Consider the following 13,254-nt stretch of genomic DNA (forward strand, 5'->3'; position numbering starts at 1 on the left):
TATTCAGAATTGAGAGTTCCTCTTGGAAGATTTAACTTTGATGAGTATGAAGTGTCCCTCCTTGTCCTTTTTGATAACTTTGGGTTGGAAGTCGATATTATTCGATATTAAAATGGCTAATCCAGCTTTTTTCTCGAGACCATTTGCTTGGAAAATTGTTTTCCAGCCTTTCACTCTGATGTAGTGTCTGGTTTTTTTCCTGCGATGGGTTTCCTGTAAGCAGCAAAATGTTGGGTCCTGTTTGTGTACCCAGTCTGTTAGTCTATGTCTTTGTATTGGGGAATTGAGACCGTTGATATTAAGAGATATTAAGGAAAAGTAATTGTTGCTTCCTATTTTTGTTGTTAGAGTTGGCATTCTGTTTTTGTGGCTGTCATCTTTTAGGTTTGTTGAAGGATTACATTCTTGCTTTTTCTAGGGTGTAGGTCCCGTCCTTGTATTTTGTTTTGTTTTGTTTGTTTGTTTGTTTGTTTTTCTGTTATTATCCTTTGAAGGGCTGGATTCTTGGAAATCTGGATTCTTGGAAATTCTTGTGAATTTGGTTTTGTCATGGAATACTTTGGTTTCTCCATCTATGGTAATTGAGAGTTTGGCTGGGTATAGTAGCTTGAGCTGTCATTTGTGTTCTCTTAGTGTCTGTATAACATCTGTCCAGGATATTCTGGCTTTCATAGTCTCTAGTGAAAAGTCTGTTGTAATTCTAATAGGCCTGCCTTTATATGTTACTTGACCTTTCTCCCTTACTGCTTTTAATATTCTATCTTTAGTGCATTTGTTGCTCTGATTATTATGTGTCAGGAGGAGTTTCTTTTCTGGTCCAGTATATTTGGAGTTCTGTAGGCCTCTAGTATGTTCTTGGACATCTCTTTCTTTAGGTTTGGGAAGTTTTCTCCTATACTTTTGTTGAAGATATTTGCTGGACCTTTAAGTTGAAAATCTTCATTTTCATCTACTACTATTATCCGTAGGTTTGGTGTTCTCATTTTGTCCTGGATTTCCTGGATGTTTTTAGTTAGGATCTTTTTGCATTTTGCATTTTCCTTGATTGTTGTGCCCATGTTCTCTATGGAATATTCTGCACCTGAGATTCTCTCTCCCATCTCTTGTATTCTGTTGCTGATGCTCTCATCTATGGTTCCAGATTTCTTTCCAAGGTTTTCTATCTCCAGTGTTGCCTCACTTTGGGTTTTCTTTATTGTGTCTGCTTCCCTTTTTAGGTCTTGTGTGGTTTTGTTCAATTCCATCACCTGTTTGGTTTTGTTTTCCTGCTTTTCTTTAAGGACTTGTCCCTCTTTAGCAGTGTTCTCCTGTATTTCTTTAAGTGAGTTATTAAAGTCCTTCTTGATATCCTCTACCATCATCATGAGATATGATTTTAACTCTGGGTCTAGCTTTTCAGGTGTGTTGGGGTATCCAGGATTGGCTGAGGTGGGAGTGCTGGTTCTGATGATTATGAGTGGTCTTGGTTTCTCTTAGTAAAATTCTTACATTTGCCTTTAGCCATCTGGTAATCTCTGGAGTTATAACATAATCCCTTGTTATGGCTTCCTGTTGTTAAGACCATGCCTTTGTTTAGGGAGGTTGCATTTCTAACTTGTTATTCTTAAGCTCTGTTCTTGTAACCTGACCTACTTTGTCTGACAAATTCCCCCCCCCCCCCAATTAGGAAACCACTTAACCCTGAACTATAAAAACATTGTCTTCCTTACATCTAATTCTGACCTTTCAATCCCTACCTGAGCTGGAGACAGCCCATGTACAGGAAGAAAAAAGCTTACTGTAATATGGCTTGCTTTAATTAATTTGGCTGTGATGATTTTGGTAGGTGGTTTTTCTCCTCCAAACTTTGGTATTAACACATCAATTGTTACTGTATGCATATAATAATTGATTTTTACTTAATGTTAATTTGTTTTATTCTGGTGGATTTGCATCATTTGATAAAACCAGTAAAACAAAACCAGAAACAAAACCAAAAAACGTTTCTGTTAAACCCTCTCCTGCAGAGTGCCAAGAAATAACAAATTCCAGTGCTTTCAGAAAATATTTAAATGAAATACATCCAAATGTTAAGCACCCCTCCCTCAGAGAGTTGGCAAGAAAATAGGATTCCAATCATACTACCACAAGGTGATGAATCCGACCAACAACTTGAATGAGGTTGGGAGAGGCATCTATCACAATGATAAAATAGCAGCCTCAGCTAGAACTTGATTTGTGCTAGGGTACCACTACACAGAGTACCCAGCTAAGCCATGGATAGACTTCTGACCTACAAAAGAAGTGAGAAGAGTTAAATCACTGAGTTTGATGTACCTTGTTATATACCGATTGATCACTAATTACCAACATTTAAGACACTCTAAACCCAACTTTCAAATATCTTTCCTCTGTTATTTCTTTAAGTAAGTGAACTAAAATATTGTTTAAGGGTTTTCTAGTTTCTTCATTCCTACCCTCTATTCGTAGAGACAAAGTTCTTATTTCTGCATCTGTATTTGTTCTTGAGATGTGGAAGGAATTTCTCATAAGATCTATTTATCTAAATGTTCAAGACTTAAGATTCATATCTTCTGTATCATATTTTCTGTTTTTTAATCCAATGGAATATGTAGGTTTTCACGACTACGTGATGAATATAACCAAGCAGAACTCAGAGGCTTTCAAGATTACTTTTCAGATCTGATACTTAAATGTCACTTCCCTTTGATCTTCCTTGTTGATCTCAGTCAAGCTTTATCACTTCATGGTCTGGGGGAATGTTAAACAAATGCCACATTATATTGAATGGAGTAGGTGTAAGAATGTTGATTTAGAGACCAAGAAATTCCTTACAAGAACTGGAGAGATGGCTCAATAGGTAAAGGCACTTGCTGCCAAGATTGACAATTTGTTTTCATTTTCAGACTTGGGAAGCACGTGATAGAAGGAAAAAACTAACTTCAGTGGATTGTTCTCTCCATAGACATGCCACACAGGCACACACAGACAGATAGTCAGACAGACACACACATACAAACACAAGTGTGCATACATGAAGTAAATGTAATAAAAACACTTTTTAAAAGAAACTGTTGGAAAACTTCACCTGTTGTGGTTTTTAAAAACCAAGTATATGTTTTATACAGGGTGGTATGGTGTGGGGAGAGGGGTACCTCAGTGGGCCCATGCTGAGGCATCCCTTTCCTCTGAGGTATAGTTTATTTGGGGGGCATGGGAAGGGGGATAAGAAAGGAGAAAGGAGTAGAGACAGAGAAAGACAAAGAGAGAAAGAGAGAAAGAGAGAGAGAGAGAGAGAGAGAGAGAAGCAAGAGAAACAGAGAGAAACTGAGAGAGAGAGAGAGAGAGAGAGAGAGAGAGAGACAGAGAGAGGAGAAGAAGACAGTTAAGGAGAGGACAGGAGAAAGAGGGGGAGAGGGAAGGCAAGAGATGGAGAAAGGGGTCAGAGAGAGAGAGTCAAAGAAAGAAAAGGGGGCAAAGAGAGTAAGGAGAGCCCAAACAGCCTCTTTTACAGCAAGCTAACCTACCTGGCTGTTGCCAGCTAACTGTTGAGTGGAGCCTAAAAGAAATGTTGCTGGGCATGGTGGCGTACACCTTTAATTCCAGCACTTGGGAGGCAGAGGCAGGTGGATTTCTGAGTTCGAGGCCGCCTGGTCTACAAAGTGAGTTCCAGCCAGGGCTACAGAGAAACACTGTCTCTGGAAAAAAAAAAAAAGAAAAAAAAAAGAAAAGAAAAGAAAAGGAAAGAAAAGAACAGAAAAGAAAAGAAAAAGAAATGCTAACAACACCCCTAACCCCAATTCCAGTAACCTAGCAAGAGCAGGACAGGTCATCACCAGCCATCCAGATGTGACACGATTTCACTGTTGTCAAGAGTCATGCATCCTCCCTACCTGTGTGCACAATATCCTGCTTAAAAAGACAGTGTCTCCTCTCCCTATCCTCTTTCCCCTAATAACCTCATCCAGAGGTAGCCTCTACATATTCCTCCCCCAATAAACCTCTCCCATTAGATCTGTTGCATGGGGTGACTTTGTGGTGTCTGAAGAGAAAGAGACTGAAGTAGGGAGCAGAGTGAATAGGAGATGGAGAGAGAGCTGGGGTGCTAGCAATTCTCTTACATACCTGGCTAGCACCTGGTGGCAGGTAATGATGTAAGCTATGGCTAGGCTCCTGTTGCTAGTTTCCTGAGAGAAGCCTAGTGGAATTGTCTGTAAACCAAAATTCGTCCATTTTGGTTTAATTAAATATAAGGAACTAGAAAGGAGTGATGGTGGGGCAGAAATAAGGTCATTGTGTTTATAAACAATTTACTGCTGATTTGGGGTGATGGTTCTGTCTTTGGGGAAACAAGAAAACTGTGATGCTGGTCAAGTCCTGAAAGAACTGGCTGTTTTATTGCTGCTCATGGTCTGTGGGACTGTCCGAGGCTAGGAAAGTGTAGGGCCAGTAGACAATGAGGGTAGTCTAGAGCACCCATGGATTCTTTCTCTGGAGTTGTCTTTGTTGCAGTTTTTGAGTAAACACCTGGGCTTGGCAATATGTTGAAATACATATATGTATTAGAAGCAGAACATAAAGTTAAGTAGTTTCAGAAGAAAAACTTTTTCTTAGGTGCGCATTTGAAAGCATTAGGCCCAGGGTCTTGGTGGTTAGAGTAGAGAAGTCACAAAACCAGGAAACAATGGAGGAATTCTACCCTCTTGAATAGTCAACATGTAGAAACTTAGTCTAGTGATTGACAGGGATTCTTATCTTGATGAAGTTCACTTGACCCATGAGATGTAGATCTGAGTGGGTTTCCTGGAGCTTACAAGAATCCCTTTAAGCTTACTTTCAATCTCTTTCTTCGTTTCTTGAAAATGCTATGAGGCATATAAAAGACATTATGTATGTTAACTTTTACTCACATTTAGAAACACTTCAGATTTACCTTTTCCAGTTTCTAAACACAAACCAGATTTTGTCAAATTAAATTTGTATTTTATATAAACCCGCTGATCTCTGACTATTGACAATTCATTGCTGCTTTCAAAAGGAAGAAGGGAATTTGGTAACTAGTCTATAATACTTGTACAAATATTGAAGTTGATGTATACACAGAATTGAAAGTTTATAGCTTTAAAATGTTGAACTGTTACAATCTAAAAGCTTTTAAATAAAAGAAACATTATAAAGTTCAATGTCTTTGTGAATGGCTAGAACAAATTATCAAAACTGTTTTTTATTCATCATCAATTTGCATATTGTGTCCAGCAACTACGGAGGAAAAGAAGAGTCTTGGTGTTATTTGTAATCATTCCAGTTTTGATGATGAAGTAGAACTGAAGAAAGACTATAGGCTCTGAAAGTTACTATGATGTGTCACCTACCAAAAGTAAAGTCAAGTATGTTATGCTTTCTTGACCTACCTACTTCTGTTTTAGTGTATTTAGAGTATTAAAAATAGTGTATGTTGCAAGTTAGGCACATATTACCACTGAGTCATAATTCCAACCCATTTCTTCTTTGTATATTAATAAAGGGACTTCATGTTTACTTATCAGACATGATGGTGAATACTAAGTAATAGTTATGATAATTTTAAAATGCATACAACATCAAGCTACAAAGTACTATCCTTATTAATTTTAGCTATAAAGGAATCAAGACAATCAAAACATATTTTATTAACAAATGTAGACTTGAATTTTAGTTATTGTGAATATGTTTTCATAAAAAGTAGAAGAGGAATGATTTAGCTTTTTACCTTATTTAAGTTTTTTTTTGTTTGGGGGACAAAGTGATGTATCAAAACAATTCTATAGATATTATGTGATTATCTGGAAGAACTGGTGATTATTTTTTTTCCTTACAGAAATAAATTCACATGTCTAATTATTTACAAAAATGCTATCCTGGAGTGAAATCTTAGCTTATAACCTTAAATGCTGAGACCTGATAGAAAGAAGAAAAGAAAGAAATTTTCTTAAACATCTCACTGTATACAATCATGGCTCTAGCTGCATCTGTAGCAGACAATGGCCTAATCGGGCATCAATGGGAGGAGAGGCCCTTGGTCCTGTGAAGGTTCTATGTCCCAGTACAGGGGAATGCTAGGGCCAGTAAGTGGGAGTGGGTAGGTTGGTGAGCAGGGGGAAAGGAGAGGGGATAGGGGGTTTTCCTAGAGGAAACCAGGAAGGGGGATAACATTAGAAATGTAAATAAAGATAATATCTAATAAATAAAAAAGCTAGGCTTTCTATATCAGATACATTTTCACAATGGAGTATGACTCAGCCAGCTATTGAAAACAACGATATTATGAATTTTGATTGCAAATGGATAGAACTAGAAAATGTCATCTTGAGTGAGGTAACTCAGGCACAAAAGAACACACAAGGTATGTACTCACTGATAAGTGGATATTAGGCAAAAAGCTCAGAATACCCATGATACAATTCACAGACCAGATGAAACTCAAGAAGAAGGAAGACAAAACTGTGGATGTTTCAGTCCTACTTAGAAGGGTAAGCCAAATAATCACTGGAGGTAGAGGGAGGGAGGGATCTGGGAGAGAGATCAGGAGAGGAAAAAAGGGGGTCAGGATTAGGTGTGGGAGGAGATGGGGGAGATGTTTAGGAAATTGAACAGAGGTGTGTAGCAGTGGGGGATGGGGAACTAGGGGTAGCCACCAGAAAGTCCCAGATGCCAGGAAAGCAAGAGGCTCCCAGGACCCAACAGTGATAACATTAGTTGAAATACCCAACAAAGAGAAGAAAGAACCTGTAGAGACCATATCAATAGGCCCCAGTTGAGGGATGGGACCACCCACCCTTCTCAACAAGTTTAACCCAGAATTTCTCCTATCTAAAAGAAATACAGGGACAAAGAATAAAGAAGAGACTGAAGAAAAGGCCATCCAGAGACTACCCCACCTGGGGATCCATCCTATATGCAGCTACTAAACCTAGACACTATTGCTGATGCCAGAAGTACTTGCTGACAGGAATCTGATATAGCTGTGTCCTTAGAGGCTCTGCCAGAGCCTGACCAATATAGATGCAGATGCTTGCAGCTAACCATAGGATGGAGCACTGGGACCCCAGTGGAGGAGTTAGGGGAAGGACTGAAGGAGCTGAAGGGGTTTGCAACCTCATAGGAAGAACAACAATATCAACCAACCCTACACTCCCAGAGCTCCTAAGGACTAAATCACCAACCAAAGTGTACACATAGAGGCACCCATGGCTCCAGCTGCATATGTAGCAGAGGACAGCCTTATCTCTAGCATCAATAGGAAGGGAGGCCCTTGGTCCTGTGAAGACTTGATTCCCCAGTGTAGGGGAATGCTAGAGTGGTGAGGTGGGAGTAGATGAATGAGTAGAAGAGAACCCTCATAGAGGCAAAGGGGAGGGAGGATGGAATGATGGTGGCTTGAGGAGGGGAAACCAGGAAGGAGGGTACCATTTGAAATATAAATAAATAAAATAACCAAAAAAAGTTAGACTTTCTCTTTCTCAACAAATCTTACTGACCTCATGGATCAAACTTTGGAGGGCATTTTATTTTAACAAAGGAAAATAGAGTGTGTATAACAGTTGGCTTTTCCTCTGCTTGTTCTTGCATGACTTGACCACAGATTGAACCTTTCATTGCAACTGTGCCTTTTCCACTCTGGATCATTCCCTGATGTGAAGTGATATCATGTTTCCGTTGTTTCTGGATAAACTCAAGCACGGGATGAACCGCAACATGGCTTGCAACTTTGATCTATGCTTTAGACAGAGCTATTGTAAAAAAATGTGAAAACTGTCTCTTTCTCATAAAACCAAGCTTTCCCTGGAGTGGATCTGGTTGGCTGCATGCCTTCATCACTCTAGTTTTCCAGAAATCTGACATGAAAGGGCTAGCTTCTGCCAATCATATAAATAAAGTAGCATTCATTAGAACTAGGCATGTCTCCCTTGCAAACTCTGACTTAGCACTTTTCCTAGAAGTAACCTTATGGGCTTGTAGTTTTATTATTTTTTACTTTCCTTTTCTATGTCTCAGCATTACTGGCATTTGTTGAAGTGATTTAATCACTCCATTCCGATTGTAACCAGTCAAAAATTTAAATGAATAACCAAAGTTCAAAATTGATCAGAATGACTTAATACTGACCTTATCTGACATTAAATAGGTCTAAACTAGCCACAAAGAACAGATCATGAGGTTAGATTTAGGACACACAAAGTCCTGTTGAATTAGTTATTCTTCTTTTTTGTCTCTTAAACCTTTGGTGACACTGGGAAGATTATTCAAATTCTTAGAAATTGGCTCCATGTTACTGTCCTCTCACTTAAGAAAAGTTTGCACTCACTGATAAGTGGATTTTAGCCCAGAAACTTATAATACCCAAGATACAACTTGCAAAACATGAAACTCATGAAGAAGGAAGAACAAAGTGTGGACAATTCGCCTTTTCTTAGAATTGGGAACAAAACACCCATGGAAGGAGTTACAGAGACACAGTTTGGAGCTGAGACGAAAGGATGGACCATCTAGAGACTGCCCCACCCAGGGGTCCATCCCATAATCAGCCACCAAATGCAGACACTATTGCACATGCCAGCAAGATTTTGCTGAAGGGACCCTGAAATAGCTGTTTCTTGTGAGGCTAAGCCAGTGCCTGGCAAACACAGAAGTGGATGCTCACAGTCATCTATTGGATGGAACACAGGGCCCTCAATGGAGGAGCTAAAGTACTCAAGGAGCTAAAGGGGTCTGCAATCCTATAGGTGGAACAACAATATGAACTAACCAGTACCCCCAGAGCTCATGTCTCTAGCTGCATTTTTAGCAGAAGATGGCCTAGTCTGCCATCATTAGGAAGAGAGGTCCCTTGATCTTGCAAACTTTATATGCCCCAGTACAGGGGAAACACCAGGACCAAGAAGTGGGAGTGGGTGGGTAGGGGAGCAAGGGGTGGGGGTGGGGTGGGGTGGGGAGGGTATAGTGAACTTTCTGGATAGCATTTGAAATGTAAATGAAGTAAATACCTAATTAAAAAATTGAAGGAAAAAAGCCCAAAAAAAAAAAAAAAAAAAAGAAAGAAAAGAAAAGTTTTCTCCGCAGTACTGCCACAAACTCTCTACCACAATGGCACTGGCTGTGTAACCTGTATTATTACTTTATCAATGATTCTCGGAAGTAGTTTCTAAGAATTCTTACTAACATGTCTCCTTCTTTGTGCCTAGCCAATAAGTATACAAATATAAACAAGGCTATAAATCATCAGGGATAAGAGCACCTCAATGATGAATAAATAGATACATGGAAAATTTTTGTTAAAAGATGTTAATCATCTCTCAAGTTTTCCCTAAAAGTAAAAGTTTAATATGATTTATAAGTAGATAAAAATTTAAAATGAACTGTGGAATACAACACTTGTGACATAAGGATTATTAATTATCCCTTTCCTCCCTTGCTAGAAGAACTTCAGCTTTATTCCTGATAGTAAAATGGTAAGCAGAAAATTTACCTCTTTATACTACATTGCAGTTATTATATAACAATTATGGTCAGTTTTATCACATTCCCTGACATATAAAGGAAAGTGATTGGAAATTGCTTTTTACTTCCTTTTTTTTCTTTTTAGAACACAATGTGCTGATTTGTGCTCTGAAAATGAAAGCTAGATACTAAAAGTGATCAGAGCATACCTCTGATAGAACCTATGGTCTCTTATGAGGTCTGAAAGATCTGTGTCTGAATTTCTTGTCATGGGCTAATTTAAATATTAGTTAATTTAAAAGACTCAAGTTTCTGTTGTATGCAAACAAATAAAATTCCAAATAAATCATATATTATAAAATATTTACCGATAAAATCTTACCTAAATAATAGTTTTATATTAAAATTAAGAACAGGTCATTTTATTTTTATTAAAATACACATTTCACAATAGAATTTTGAAAACTTTTACTGAATTTGGTGTAGTCAATTTCATCCACAAAAAATCCATTTGTTTATATTTTTCTCTTCCCAAGTATGTATGTATGTATGTATGTATGTATGTATGTATGTATGTATGTATATATATATGTATGTATGTGCTTTGTGATCCATTAAGATTATCTAGGATCATTTGTGTGACCATTGGTTTAGAATTATTCATTGGAAGCTGTAGGGCTCTGTTGTCAGTATACAAAGATAACTACTGTTGCTCCCCCAGAATCCACCAATATCCAATAATAATTCAATAGAAGGTGGTTGACTCCTGTGAGATGCTTCCTGATCCCCTTCCAGTTGACTCTAGACTGTGTTGACAATAAAATGTAACCAGCATAATTTATCCTTATTCAAATTGATACTTAAACACATCACTGTTAAACCATAACCTTTCCTTTCTTTTTTGTCCCTAATCTCTTGTTATGCCATAATATAACTAATATATATTATAAATAATACAGTAAACTTTAAACGGTCTGTTAAAATATCGACTCTTTAAAAGATCATTTTTTCTCTTAAAATCCCAAAGCTTCTTAACAATAATCATTGATAAAATTAAGGAGGGGGGGGGAGAGAAGGAGAAAGAGAGGTGGGAGAGAAAGAGAAAGAGAGAGAAGTAAATACTTAAATATTGTAAAAAGGGAAAACCCAGACTTAGGAACACTCAAGAGTATAAATTAAATCCTATGTCTCAGTGTCTGGCATCTAAGAATCATTACATTCTGAGCTTCAAAAGGCTTGGGTAGCCCACTGCTCTAGGTTGGGCACTCACAGCACACATAGTTCATTTCATAAGCTCCGGCCTACTCTGCTTCATATATGCCACTGTCCTTAGTCCTAGCATCATCTCTAGCATTCTGGGATCTCCACTGTAATTGAGGCAGCACTTTTACCACTGGCTTCTCTGAACCTCTCTGTTTGAACTCCAACTTTTCCCCACACTGACAAGCCTCAGATGCAAATACAGAAGTTTCATACATAGCATTTTCAAATTCTGCTGATAACTTGATGTGCATCCTATACATCTCTGAACCACAGTTTCTGTGTGCTTACTTGACAAAATATCTCTCAGATATAATTTCAATTTCTCTGAGCTTGTGATCACAGCTGACTGATTCTTTAGTCCAGATTTCCAGTATTCATCATACTTGGAAAGCACAGAAAGTTGTGTGTGTGTGTGTATTCTTTTTTTCATAAAGGAATATATAACTATTTATTGACCACTGTTCTATATTATTTACAATAAAGTAAATATACAGTTGGATGACATCCTGATACTACAAAGTTACTTTTCTAGCTCATTTAATCAAATACTGAAAAGTTTGATCCTACCAGTAAGGAACGAGTCAGGGTAAAGAAAAAGCATGCAGGTCATTAATTGATATTAGCAAATTTTGTTCACTCACTTAGTCAGCAGGTCTTAAATTGCCAATGTCAGCTCCAACCACGATTCTATTTCCATATCAAACAGATTCCATGAATAGTAACCTTTTAGTACAGACTGAGACTCAGCAAAATCCATGGCCCTGAGCATCTGAGCGGCGAACTCTTCAACTCTCTGATTAAATTAAAAAAAAAAAAGGTCTCCATTAAAGCTACATTTCAAAAAGAAGCAAAATGGAAAGAGTAACAAAGTTGAAGAGTCAGAGTCTGAGGAATTTGTGGTAGAAAAAGTACTGGACCGTTGTGTAGTGAATGGGAAGGTGGAGTATTTCTTGAAGTGGAAGGGGTTCACAGATGCTGATAATACTTGGGAACTAGGAGAAAATTTAGATTGTCCAGAATTAATTGAAGCATTTCTTAAGTCTCAAAACGCTGGTAAAGGAAAAGATGGTACAAAAAGGAAATCTTTATCTGACAGTGCATCTGATGATAGCAAATCAAAAAAGATAGAAGCTCCTGACAAGCCAAGGGCCTTTGCCAGAGGTCTTGATCCTGAATGAATAATTGGTGCCACAGACAGCAGTGGAGAATTAATCTTTCTCATGAAATGGAAGGACTCAGATAAGGCGAATATGAAGTGTCCTCAGATTGTTGTTGCCTTCTACGAGGAGAGGCTGACTTGGCATTCTTGCCCCAAAGATGAAGCACAATAATTGTTTACATATATATATCTGGATCTTGGGTTTTGAAATTTTTGTAGATTCTTAATCTGAAACATTACAGTAATGGCTCTGATAGTCTTTGCTTCCTTCTGAAAATATACAGAATAGGCACCAATTTTTGCAATTCTCTCAAAAATCTTATCTTCTAATTTCCCACAGAACAATTCATTAAATTATGAGTACAAAACAGCTTTTTGAGCTTAAAGCTATAAAATCCTCCAAAATCCTCTCTAAAAACAGTATAGTTGGCATCAATTTGTGTTCTGTTTTCTATTCCTGTGACAAGCACTGCCCCAAATGAATCTCTCTCTCTCTCTCTCTCTCTCTCTCTCTCTCTCTCTCTCTCTCTCTCTCTCTCTCTCTCTTCCCCCCTTGCTCTCACTTTCACTTTTACTCAGTTAGCTTTCTTTCTTATACAAACCATTCATCAATTGACACAATTAATAACAGACATGTCCACAGGCCAATATGATCTGGGAAATTATTCAATTTAAGATTATCTCTTTCAAGTCGATTCTGATCTATGCCAAGTTGACAATCAAATCTATCCAAGACACTAGAATTCTAGAGTTTAACCAATTTTCTGTTTTCATCTAACTCCTACATGATATTTCCTCTTGATCAAAACTTTTAGTGTTCCTGTCCTCAATCCCTGACATCCAATGTCTTTAGCATAATGACAATCCAAACTTCCCACTCACTTTTGCAATTGCAGTTCTACTTATGAAAGTGGCAATGGAATTTGGGACCTCTAGTGATAGAATAAAAATTGCACAGAACAATAATTTTGATTACTCTTAATGATCAATCTTTAGGTATTTTTGAATGCATAATATTCATAAGTCCTCTAGCATTTTAGTACTACCCATTTGTTTGGTAGAAATCTGATTTTATTATCAGATTATGAAGTTAAATTTCAGGGTGATAGGAAGGTACAAAACTAAATTATACATATGTGGTTATAAATCACCTCTAAGTAGATTTGTTTCTAGATTTTTTTTTTTTTTTTTTTTTTTACCAAAACATAACCTCAAATACACAATCTTACTGGTGTGGTCTTTTCTGAATTTGGATTTCATGTTTCCCACAAAAATTCATGTGTTAGAAAATTGTTCCCCAATGTTATAGAATTTAGAAATGACAGAATATTCAATAATTGAGACCTGGAGGTGCT

At 37.6% G+C, this 13,254-nt stretch overlaps 1 pseudogene; it reads left to right on the plus strand.

Moving 5' to 3' along the window:
- Window positions 1-12,071, plus strand: part of LOC110295053 — a 20,577-nt pseudogene extending 8,506 nt beyond the window's left edge.
- The last annotated feature ends 1,183 nt before the right edge of the window (window positions 12,072-13,254 follow it).

The sequence above is a fragment of the Mus caroli genome, chromosome 1 (assembly GCF_900094665.2).
Source record: "Mus caroli chromosome 1, CAROLI_EIJ_v1.1, whole genome shotgun sequence".
In the NCBI taxonomy this organism is placed as follows: Eukaryota; Metazoa; Chordata; class Mammalia; order Rodentia; family Muridae; genus Mus; species Mus caroli.